The 13,026-nt window shown below is 38.5% G+C and overlaps 1 long non-coding RNA gene across 1 annotated transcript; it reads left to right on the top strand.

The window, feature by feature from the left end:
• Nucleotides 1–11,685: 11,685 nt before the first annotated feature.
• On the top strand, nucleotides 11,686–12,728 carry LOC141834570 (uncharacterized). Its single transcript, XR_012602338.1, has 3 exons — nucleotides 11,686–11,717; nucleotides 11,805–11,883; nucleotides 12,586–12,728. It is a non-coding gene; the product is annotated as an uncharacterized LOC141834570 (long non-coding RNA).
• Nucleotides 12,729–13,026: the final 298 nt, after the last annotated feature.

Below are 13,026 nucleotides of genomic sequence, written 5' to 3'. Positions count from 1 at the left end.
TAGATTATAGTTTGTATATAGTTAAGTAATTAAATTAATTAGATAATTAATTGGTTAAAGTAGTAATATGTAGTTAATAATTGAGATATGTTTAGTTAAGGGGGGGGGGGGGGGTTGATAATGATTTAACGTATCATGGTTGTTGTTAATAGAATTAAATATATAATTGTAGTTAGTAAGTATTGTTTATTTTAAATTACAGGACTTTGATTTGTAGATCCTGTTGTTCGGAGGAGTTCTTATTTCGACGATTCGTCAATCAGGTGGGTACTCCTGTGCTTGGTCAACACAGGTCTTCTTTTCATAGTGCATGTTTATCTTGTTGCTATTTTTATTACATTTGTTGCCTAATTCATTGCTTGACACCTACCGTTGACTTTGATATAATCTGTTTATCATCAATCCAGTCTCCTTAATTGTTGTTTACCTATGTTGACTTATCATGATTAATGTTGCCCATATCCTAATGTTGTAGTAATTATCTGTTGAATTGTGCATCGTAACATGTTGTTGTTGTTGTTGGCTCTTACCTGACACCGTGTTGAGGTGACACATGGGTAAGAGGTTGCACTATAGTTGGGTGCGACCAGGACTAGCTATATTGCCCTCCTGCTACACTATTACTCCCCACTTATTGTTAGTGGTCAGTTGTTGGAGTTGTGCAGTACGTCCTGTTTGGCCCCTCAGTTCACTGCCCGGGGGGGGGGGGGGGGGGGGGTGACTGGGGAGTGTAGAGTGCGGACAGGGACTTGCATTTGATTATGTCCTGTTTGGCCCCTCAGTTCATTCCGAGGAGTGACTGGGGAGTGTAGAGTGCGGACAGTGACTTGCATTTGATTGCGTTGTTTGCTGCGTTTTTACATGCATTTGTTGGTAGGTTATTAAATAGTTTACCTTACTCATACGTTTGCGATTGTTGCACTTATTTGCCATGATTATTGCATTTGTTTGCTATGATTGTTGCATTGCGTGTCATTTCATACATGATTACATTTGCATGATGCCTACTATCATGATTCATGTTAGCTGCTAATTTCCAGACTTGTTGATCATTAATCTGCTGCATCTATACCTATTCGTTCATAATTTTACACTTTTGTTATTCTTGTTGTTTTACTCTTGCATGTACTTCTTTTTTGTACCCACTGAGTATATCTGATACTCACTACCCAGACCCTGGGGTTGCTTTATTTTCTCCCCAGATAGCAGATAGGTTTACTTGGAGCTTGGAGATTGGTCGGTTGCTTCCATCTCACATCAGAGGATTTAGTATATGTTGGTTTATTCGTTTTTAGTCGTAGTTCGATATGGTTGTAATAAATTTGGTCCTATTCGATCTGGTTGTATATAGATTTTATACACTGATGCTGGTGCTTGCGTAGATGTGGTTCTTGTCATGTTTTCCGATGCGTGGATTTTACATTTCATATGGATTTCCATATATACGATTTTAGCTTTCTCATGATGAGCTGTTATAACCTGCATGTGTTAGGTTGTTAGTTTTTGGCCGTGTAGGCCATTATATGTTACCTGTGGTATGTATGCTTGTGTTCAAAGGACGTGTAGTCCTTATTCCGGCCGCATGTAGCAGGAAAGGTCATTGTTACAGGGGAGATGCTATCGAAATTTTTTGAACGGCCTCCTGGGACGTAACAGTTTTATCCCAATTACTATAATTGGACATGTCATGGTGAGTCATTCATATCTAATGAAGATTATGGATAAAATATATAAGTCTCAATTAGTGGGGATCAGAGTTATTATAATCAATTAAATCCATATCAGAGGATGATAATTAATGCAGCGAGTCAGAATTTCATTACTGAACTGAGTGGTGCAAGTTCTAATTTTCCTCCAACAGTTGAACAAATATTTATTACTTATGCATCACTATTGGAGGAGATAGAAGTATTAAGTGTTGATGAAAATATGAATAACGAACCATATCTCCAATTTCAGAAATTGTTGAGTGTTGTAGATGAACTAATGTGAGCTAGTTGTGACAGTCACACTAAATTATCTCTCACATGAGTGATAGATAACTTAGTGTAACTGTCATAACATTTATTGTATGATACAAAAAATTTTAGGGGTTAATTGTAAATAACCATAATTGGTTAACAAGGATTAAGGGGGGTTAATTATCAGGACTAATAATTAATCATTAAAGGCTAGGTAATTATTGAATTGAGTTTCATTTGGGTTTAATGATTAAACCCATTAAGCCAACCCAATTAAGAGACTAATTAAACTAACCCCTTAACCCAATTAGGAGCCCAAATACAACCCCAATTAAGCCCAATTAAATCCAATTAACAGCCATTGGGTTATTGGATCTGAGTTAAACCCGAAACCCATTAAGGGAATCCATATATGCACAGGGATCGCAATTCTTCTCCTTTGTTTCCCGATCGCGCTCCTCTGCTTCTCCTTCTTCTTCCCCGATGCACGAACATGCTTGTCCACATCGGTGTCGACGACGAGGAGAGCTGTCGGCGGTTAGGACCTTCAGCTGTCGGGCTGGAATCTCGCTGAGGGTAGTTGAGGGTTGTCGGGCGGCGGCGATCGACGCGAAGCGACGGAGGCGAGAGCGGAGGGATTGATCGGTAAGTGGCATTTCTTGGTTTCGTTGGAATTTCTTGGATCTTTGGGTGTTGATTTTCGATTTTGATGGAGCTTACAGCTCGATTTGCTGGAATCCGATTGAAGGGGTGACGGTGGATTTTGGCAGCGAAGGGGTGGAATCAGAGTTGACTGGATCTTAATCAGGGCTAAGCAAGGTTTTTAGGGCATGATCAGATCAATAGCTCTGAGGTAAGGGTTCTCGACTCGATTAATTCTTGTTCACTAACAAAATTTGGTAGGTTGTTTGGGATTTCTGAGTGGTTTCATTCATATTGGATCTGTTCATGATTTCTTCGAGATGCTATTGGGATTTATGTGTGATTAGGATTTTATGGATTTCTGTTTGATTGGTTAGCTGGTGGATTGATCTTGGCCTGTTGGAATCGATTGGATTTCGATTTGTTGGGTTTCTTGGACTGATCTGTTGATGAATCTCTCTATGATTATTGATCTGTCTGGTGGGAGGTTCATGGGTGTTGAGTGATCGATTTCAAGGATCTGATAGAGCTTGGGTTGGTTTATGATGGGTATGGATTTTGCTATGTTTTTGCACAGATTTATGGCGATCTGATCGTGGGTGTTTGAATCGGTTAGGGTTAAGGGATTAACCATGTTCTGTTTAGAAATCAATTTTGGATTTGATTTTGGTTGGTTCTTGCTAGATTAGTGGATTTCGGCCTGATTTATTATGGCTTAAAATTATGTTAGATTGATCAATTATTATGTTGGATTAGTTGGATTTGGATGTAACAATTGGATTATGAATCTAATTAGATTATAGATTTAAATTGGTTATGATTAGGTTAATTTTAGTTTCAAGTGTTGTTAATTAGAGGATGTTGTATTTTGTAAATTGCAGGACCTTAATTATTGATCTTGTTACATACAAGGTGTATTTTATGGGGTTCTTATTACGACGTGTGTCATACCAGGTGGGTACTCCTGTACTTGGTCAATACAGGTCTTATTTGTAGTGCATGACTTACTATCTGTTGTTAAATATCTTGTTGTTATCCTTACTACACTCATTGCATGATACATCATTGTTGACCTTTGTTATAAGCTAATTGTATTCAATACAGTCTCCTTATTTGTTGTTAATATATGATGACTTGTTTGATTGATGATGAGTATATCATGGTAGATGTAGTGATTATTGTTAGTACTGATGTAATCAAAATATTTCCACAATGGCATGATATTATCCACAAACCCTCATGACCTTGTTCTTGCTTGGGCTCTCCCAAAAGACCTCATACTAATGGAGATACTTTCCATCCTTTTAAACCCATGATCTTTTCCATGTGTTTTAAATGTGGGACTATGTTTGTACCCTTATAACCCAACAATCCCCTCTCAAACAAAGGACCACAGATCCCCCTCAAACGGAAAGCCTCAGTTTGATGTCCGAATCCTTGATCCACCAAGACTTTCTGCCCCTCGGTCCACCCGACCTACTAGGACTTCCTGCCTAGCCGTAACTAGGACTTTCTGCCTGGTGTCTGGTCCTCTTGATTCAGACACGGGAGTACCCACTTCTTTTATTTAAAGGTTCAAGCCACATGGTTAGATCTGGATTATGGCTCTTCCGATGGTTAGTCCGGTGAAGAGAGGCCTCGCTCTGATACCATTTGTTAGTATCGATAGAATCAAAATATCTCCATAATGGTATGATATTGTCCACTTTGGGCCTAAACCCTCATGACTTTGTTTTTGAGCTCTCTCCAAAAGGTCTCATACCAATGGAGATACTTTCTATCCTTTTAAACACATGATCTTTTCCATGTGTTTTAGATGTGAGACTATATTTGCACCCTTGCAACTCAATAATTATTTGTTGAGCAGTGCATCATAATATCTACATGCTAGTAGTAGGTATTGTTGATTGTTATTGTTGTTGGCTCTCACTAGATCATTGTTGATAGGGATTATAAATGTTAGAGCTTTGATTTTATAATTATTTATATTTATATTATATTTGTGTATATAGGTATATTGTACCTTAAGAATGTAATTATCCACAGCGCGCGGGCGCGCGCTGTGGATGCACTTATCCACAACGCACGGGCGCATGCTGCGGATGCAATTTTCTGCAGCGCATGTCTGCATGCTGCAGATGCAATTTTTCACAGTGTGCAGGCGCGCGGTGCGGATGTATTATAAGTTTTAACAGCTTAAGATTTTGCAGCATGTGATGTGCGCTGTGGATAGATTAATTGCGCACTATGAAAAGTCAAATTTGTTGTAGTGCAAGTCAAAAATTGACCTAGCTCTAGGCGATCGGAGGATCCCAGTCAACCAAAATCGTAGATAACATTTATTACTGGATAAATATTGCAACCATGTTAGCATACTCCCAGGTGACCGTGATGGTCCATTCGACTAGGAGGTGACACGTCAACATCCGAAGAAGGCCTATAAAAAGAGTCACAAGGCAGAGCTTTCAAGCATCTCATTCTCAATCATTATCAACGTGTTTGTGCTCACATTTAGTGCTCTTCGAATGCTATGCACTGCAACTTCGTGCTTTATACTTCATATACGACATCATAAGCATAACATTATTATTTCTTAATTGTTGTACATTCTGATAATATTGTTCTTTATTTTTAGATTCTTTTTAAGATTTCTCCACCTTTAGAATCTTTATACAAAGTAGTTAATTGAAATAAATTAAAGTCAATTTATTTATGTTATGCATCCTTATAATTATTACATGCTTTATTAGAAAATATTATTATTCGTAGAATACTTAATTTAATTATTTATCTTAATTTTGCTATATTACTCTATCAATATTCGTAGAGTTCTTTTTCATTCTTTAAAGTTCATAAAATTTATAACTCTATTCACCCCCCTTTAGCATCAAGTTCGATCTTATAATCGAGAGATCCCGTCGATCACTGGATCTCGGCGATCACTCGATCCTAGTGTCTCTTTCGAGAACCCTTGATGTCTTCTAACTGTCGCCCCTTATCTTCTTTTATAGTATTAGAGCCTTGAGAGGATCTCCTAAAAGGTTGGGGACCCCTAATATATATTTTTTTAAAGTATGGTGATTAATAGAATTAATAGAATATTCAAAACATTAAGGAAACACAGTGCACCATGGCCATGTGGGGCACCACATCCTAGTCATGGTAGATGTTGAAAAGCCTTTCATTACAAATCAATAGGGAACACAGTCGTGTTAGGTGACGAAGCTCTCATTTGATGCTTTGCAGCTGCCTCTTCTTCTTGGATGATCCACGATCATGGCAAGCACCATGGGCTTGCTATGGATCATGCTGCAATGCGTATTCCTTTGGATTTTCATCTCCAAATATACTCCAAAGACAAGATCTTCCACTTCCTATCAATATAAATCACAAACTGTGATCATCTAAACTAAAATGATGAAATGAATGTAAATGCTAGAAGTTTATGCAAAATATGCTCATGTAAAGTAACAAATGCATGTTAAATGAAATAAAAAATATAGGAATTACACACATCAATCTGGTAATTCCAAATTTACTGAGGATAATGGGAGCACTAAGATTGGGGGCATATCTATTGAGAAGGAAAACATTAGAGATCCTCTTACGACTACTACTAGTACAATGAGTAGAGGTATGAGATCTATACCTACATTGTGGATATTGCACATTCAGTGGGAGTTGTGAATCAAGATATTCCTGTGTTGTCTCCAATGCAATTGAAGGGATCGTCCATTGAGATTGAGATATTGCCTCATATGGATGAGCAAGTACCTCAACCACCTCAACCACAAGTGTCTTTAAGGTGATCCACTAGGGAAAGGAAATCCATAGTTTCTCGTGATTATGTTTATCTACAAGAGCATGAGTTTGACATAAGGGTGATCATCCATCTTTTCAAGAAGTCAAACAATGCTCTCTAATCTTGAGAGGTGGATCGAAGTTATGAAAGAAGAGTTGAACTCTATGATAGACAATGACGTTTGGGAATTTATCGAATTACCTATAGAGCGAGACCTGTTGGTTGTAAATGAGTATTTAAAATCAAACAAGATTCACTAGGCAATGTCGATAAGTATAAGACTTACCTTGTTGCCAAAAGATTCACTTAGAAAGACATTAATTACAAGAAGACTTTCTCGCCTATTTCGATGAAAGACTTCCTTAGCATAATTATAGCATTTGTAACTCATTTTGATTTAGAGTTACATCAAATGGACATAAAGATTGCATTCCTCAATGGTGATATTAAGGAGATTATATGTAAGGTGCAATCGAAGAACTTTGAGTTTGAGTACTGAAAGCATCTAGTATGTAAATTAAAGAAGTCCATTTATGATTTAAAGCAAGTGCCCCATCAATGGTATCATAAATTTGATCAGGTGGTTATTTTATTTGATTTTAAGGAGAACCCTATTGATCAATGCATATATGTCAAATCCAATGGGAGCAAGTTTGTTATACTTGTCATATTTGTATATGATATTTTACTAGCTAGAAATAATAAAAGTTTACTGCATAAAATCAAGTTATTTCTATTAGATAATTTTGAAATGAAAGACCTTGGTAAAACATCCTTTATATTAGGCATACACATATATCATGATCGTTTAAGAGGTATTCTTGGACTTTCACAAAAAGTATATATTGAAAAAATATTTATACGGTATAACATGTAATATTGCACACCTAGTGATACACCTGTGTTTGGTGATTGATTCAGTCTGCGACAATGTCCACGACTAGAACTTGAAATAAAGGCGATGCAATAATTTTCTTATGTGTCCGCTATGGAAAGTCTTATGTATGCACAATTGTATACGTATCCGGATATAGCATACATAGTAAGGATATTAGGCAGTTATTTAAATAACCCAGGACCAGAGCACTGTAAAAGAGTGATGCAGTATTTGTAGAGAACTAAGGAATTTATACTCACGTATTGGAAGTATGATCACTTGCTATTGATTGGATATTTAGACTCTGATTTTGCTGAATGTTTGGATAGCAAAAGGTCCACTTCAGACTATATTGTCATGCTTATTGGAAGAGCTATATTTTCATACTTGTTGGAGAGGTTATATCGTGGAAAAACCTCAAGATGACGCTAATAGCCATTTCTACTATGGAGACAGATTGGATAGCTTATTGTGAAGCACCCAATCACGAGATTCAGTTGCAGATCATTAATGGCATTGATAAGTTATTGAGAATCAACTGTGATAATGATGCCACAAAACTTTATGCCAAGAACAATCACAGTTCATCGAAGTCAAAATACATTAACATCAACTTTCTAGTAGTTAAAAAAAAATTTCAAAGTAGTAATGTGATGACAGAGCATATCAGCACAAATTTCATGTTAACAGATCCACTCATCAAAGGTTTGTTGCTTAAGTTGTTTCATATGCATGTGGTGGATATGGAAGGTTCTTCTATTGGATGAAGTATTTGTTTAATGTGAGTTTGTATATATTTTGATGCTCTATATTTGTTAATATTTTGTCTTGTTTTATCATGTACTTAGGTTCAAAACATTCATGTGAATTTTTATTCTGACACTTTGAAATAAAGTTATGATGATTTAGGATTGTTGTTGAGCTTATGAGGTTTGTAAATATGATATGGATTCCTTTTAGAATCATAAAGTTTAGATCATGATTTGCTATAATTTAGCATAAAGTGTTTGCAAATATGAGCACGATCCTTTTGGATCATGAGGAGGATCAATTGAAAATTAACATGTATAAATCATATTTCATGTAATTTTTATGTTTCACATCCATATCTTAATCTATATCATTAATGATATTGGTGTTGTAATTAATGTTGGGGCTTGTTACATATTATAGTAACTATCACCTCTTTAGTTCTATACTAATGGAGTTAATGAACCAAATTATTTTACAGGAGTATTCTTTACCCATAAAATTTGACATTGTTATCGACGTTAACTAAGAATTACTTGTGTGTGGTATGCAAATCGCATATAATCCAAGTGGGAGTTTGTTAGATTTTATCTCATTATTCAGTAAGTTTACATGTTATTTTATTACGAGTTTGTATAATTAGATGTGAGTTAACATGTGTAGAACCCGTTAATCAATTCTATCTATAGGCTGACAACGGAACCAAGTGTTGAAGATCGGAGATGACTAGAGAGGGGGGGAGTGAATAGCCTCTTTGAAATTCAATTTTCTTCTACAAGAATGTTAGTGCGCAGCGGAAAATAACTAATAAAATGAAAGCAACACAAACAATATGATGTACGAGGTTCGGGGATAACTTGCCCCTACTCCTCGGCGTGTCCATAAGGTGGACGATCCCTTGACCTTCGGTAGATCAAACCCCGGATAAAAATCCGGCTAAATGAGTCTCCTTCTCGGTGGAGTTACCTCTCCACAACCAATCTCACAGATAAAAGGTTAAGCACAGAGATTATAAGAAGGAAACTACAGATTGAGGCAAAACAATACAAGCTTACAGCACAGCCTCAAAAGATGGATCACAAGCTCAAGCAAAGCTTCCCGAGAGCAAGACACCACTCCTTGCACCACCTCAGGAGAAAGCTTCAAGGAAGATCGTAAGCAAGCAAGAGAGCTCAACCAGCACAAGCACACACAACAATTAGGGTTTCCGTGAGCGCTTCTCTTCTCCTTCCTCTCTTCCTTTTAACTAACGTCCTCTGAGTCCACTGCACTGATCATCCTGATCATTCTCTGGTGCAGCTCAGAGCGCCGTTGTTTTGTCTTTTACCTGAAAACCATGAAAGCCAAAGCTCGACAAACACTGTCAAGATAGAAAGCAATCCCTTGACTCTTCCTATTCTTCATCAAATTCAAACTCCATCTGCAAAGATCAGAGACATTAGCACAGCAATATCAGAAGCAACAGAAATCAGAGCAGAAACCTGAACACGATCAGAAATACCTTAATCGATCAAACAATCGATTAAACTTCGTAATTCTCTCCTCTGTAAAGCGTGTAATCGATCAACCAGTCGATTACCCAAGCTCTTAATCGATCACCTGATCGATTAAGGCATGGTAATCGATCAGGTGATCGATTACCAGACGCTAACCTGGTTTCTCAATAAACTTGTAATCGATCACCTGATCGATTACAGTTCACCATAATCGATTGCCCAATCGATTATGGTATGTTCTGTGGGTTTTGCGAATTCTCACAGAATGCTCTGTAATCGATCATTAGATCGATTAACAAGCCAACGCTGGTCTCACAGAATGATCTGTAATCGATCACCAGATCGATTAAAGGTCTGTAATCGATCATCAGATCGATTAACCAACTTACCCTTGGTTAATCGATTCACTGATCGATTAAACCAAGCTAGACTTTAAGCCCTAAATCAAGACTTGATCAGGTTAACTTGGGTCTCACCCGAGCCAACCGCACTGGATCACGTAATCAGAGAACAAGCTTCCAAGCCTCCTCTGATACTGATCCGGTCCGAAGACAGGCTACCATGCCTTCTCCGACCATGGTCCGGTACAGAGAACGAGCTACCGAGCCCTCTCTGACCTAATCTGGAGAACGAGCTACCGAGCCCTCTCCTACTTCATCCGGTCCAGAGAACGAGCTACCGAGCCCTCTCTGACCTAGTCCAGAGAACGAGCTACCGAGCCCTCTCCGACTATATCCGATCCAGAGAACGAGCTACCGAGCCCTCTCTGACCTACCGGAGAACAAGCTACCGAGACCTAGGTCCAGAGAACGAGCTACCGAGCCCTCTCTGACCTAATCCGGAGAACGAGCTACCGAGCCCTCTCCGACTCAATCCGGTCCAGAGAACGAGCTACCGAGCCCTCTCTGACCTAATCCGTCATTGATCAATCTGAAAATGAACTTAAATCGTTGTCAACATCAAAACAACAATCGGGACAAAACTGCATCAACAAGTAAAGAGATCAAGATCCTCCCCCTACAACAGTTAATAAGAGTTAAGTGGAATAAGAGTTAAGTTCATATCTGTAAGGGAATCAAATCCTCCCCCTACATCAGATCACCTCGTTAATTCTTAAACTTATAAGTTCAGATCCTCTCCCCCTTTGTCAAACACCGAAAAGGGTGTAGACCGGCCACACGTCTCTCTAACTCCCCCTAAATCCAAGCGTGTCTTCACCCGTAACGCATTAACAGAAAATCAATAGGGAAGCGATACGGCATAAGACAAGCATACGATATAAGAAAGCGATCAACATGACATAAAGATAACATGACAACATGTCAAAATAACAGCATGGACAGAACTGAAACATGCTGACAGTCAAAATAGCAAGCATAACAGAGTAGCAAGTCAAAAATCTCGTAAGTTAACATGAAATGACGTCTCGCCAGTCTCGGGATCTACCACGGGATCCCTGATAGGGAAATCAGAATCAGGAAGCGAAGCATCATCAGTAGGAGCATCAGTGGGAGGACCAGTGTCTGAGGGAGCAGCATCTGAAGGAGCAATGGAGGGAGGCTGCGGAGGTGGGTGATCGGTCATCCAAGCCTGCATCATGTCGTACAAGCCGGTCATCTGGCCTCGCATCTCTGTGAGATGAGTTAGTGTAAGATACGAGAAATTTTAGGGTTATTGTAAATAATTTAACTATAATTGGTAAGGATTAAGGGGTTAATTGGTCATTAGAAGCTTGATTAAGTAGGGATTGAGTTTTAATTTAGGTTAATTAATTAAAAGCCTAATTAAACCATTCCCCTAAAGCCAATTTAAGCCACCCAATTAAGCCAATTGGACCAGTCCATAGGCCCAAATAACTAGCCCAAATTAGAGCCCAATTAGCTAATGGGTTAATGAATCGGGTTTGGGTTAAACCCGAAACCAGTTAAGAAATCCTTAAAGCACAATAGCCGTGACTTTTCCCCTGTTTCCCCAGCTCACGCAGAATCGCGATCCGCCTCCTCTCCTCTGCTCCTCTCGATCGGCGGACGCACTCACTCAAAGCCGGAGCAGGCATCGCGGTGGTTTCCGGCGACCAAGAGTTTCAGTTGACGGATCAGACGTTCTGCGAGGGTGGAATTGATCTGTTCGGGTTGCGGTGATCAGCGCAACGTGAACGGGGGAGGAGCTCGGATCTGAAGGAGCGATCGGTAAGTCTGATTTCTAGTGTGTTTGGTATTCGCTGAGTGTATTGCATTGGGATTTCTTGGGGATTTTTGAATGGCTTGAGCTCACAGATTGTTGGATCCGATCAGTGTAGACGGCGGCTTCGACTGAGAAGGGAAGAGTTGGAGCTCGATTAGGGTTCTCTATGAGGTGAGGTTCCTTTTCTTGAATTTTGGACTGATTAGGGTGTCGGCTGTTGAGTTTTAGGACTGTACTATTCTATTGAGTTGTTTCGGTTGATTAACATAGTGTTGGTTTTGAATTAGTGGAGATTAGGTTAACCTAATGATTCTTAACTTGAGATTAGGTTTAGTTGGTTTCTATTGGGAGTTCAATTCTATTGGGAATTGATTGTAGCTAGGGTGTGTGACCTGTTGGTTGTTGCTTGCTGTTGGATTATATTAGGGTGATTTAGATCCGATTGGAGGTAATGAAATTAACTCATGTTTAATTAGCATGAGTTTAATTGGATTACGGATCTAATTGGAATGAGGTTAGCTTTAATTAATTAATTAACCGAGTTGTGTTAATTTGATTTAATTGGATTAAGTAGTGTTAGACCTTTTGGATTTGTTGGATTGACTTGTGTTGATCCTAGTTGATCCGGTTAAGGCTAACTTGAGTTAATTGGAGTTTAATTGGTTAGGTTAGGTTTAGTTTCGAGTGTGGTTAAGTAGGGTATGAGTGTTAATTAGATATAGTTAGGTTAGTTTAATTTCGGTTGAGGCTAAGTGTGGAACGGGTTGACTGAATTTGGTTAGGTTAACGTATCATAATTGTTGTTGATAGAATTAAATGGTTATATTAAATATATAATTGTAATTAGTGAGTATTGTTTGTTTTACATGGCAGGACTTTGATTTGTTGAACCTGCTATATACGAAGTTTGATATTTGGGGGTTCTTATTTGACGTGCGTTATATCAGGTGGATACTACTGTGCTTGATCAATATAGGTCTTAATTATAGTGCATGATTTATTATCCGTTGTTAATTATCCTGTTGTTATCCTTATTGCATTCGTTGCTTGACTCGTTGCTTGATATTTACTGTTGACCTTAATATGATCTTGTTACTATCAATACAGTCTCCTTATTTATTGTTGATCTATGATGACTTGGTTAATTTATGTTGAACATATCTTGATAGATGTAGTAGTTATCTGTTGAACTGTGCATCATAGCATCATAACATGTTGGCTCTCACTGCTTGTGTGGGTGAGAGCATTATCACACTGCCTATGTGGGTGCGACGCACTGCCTGTGTGAGTGCGATCATTGTAGCACTGCCTGTG

This window comes from Curcuma longa, chromosome 9 (assembly GCF_044706935.1).
Source record: "Curcuma longa cultivar G26 ecotype Majalengka, Jawa Barat chromosome 9, ITB_CL_G26_1.1, whole genome shotgun sequence".
Lineage (NCBI taxonomy): Eukaryota > Viridiplantae > Streptophyta > Magnoliopsida > Zingiberales > Zingiberaceae > Curcuma > Curcuma longa.
Note: the sequence above shows the minus strand (reverse complement) of the source record. Positions and strands in the feature narration are given on the sequence as shown.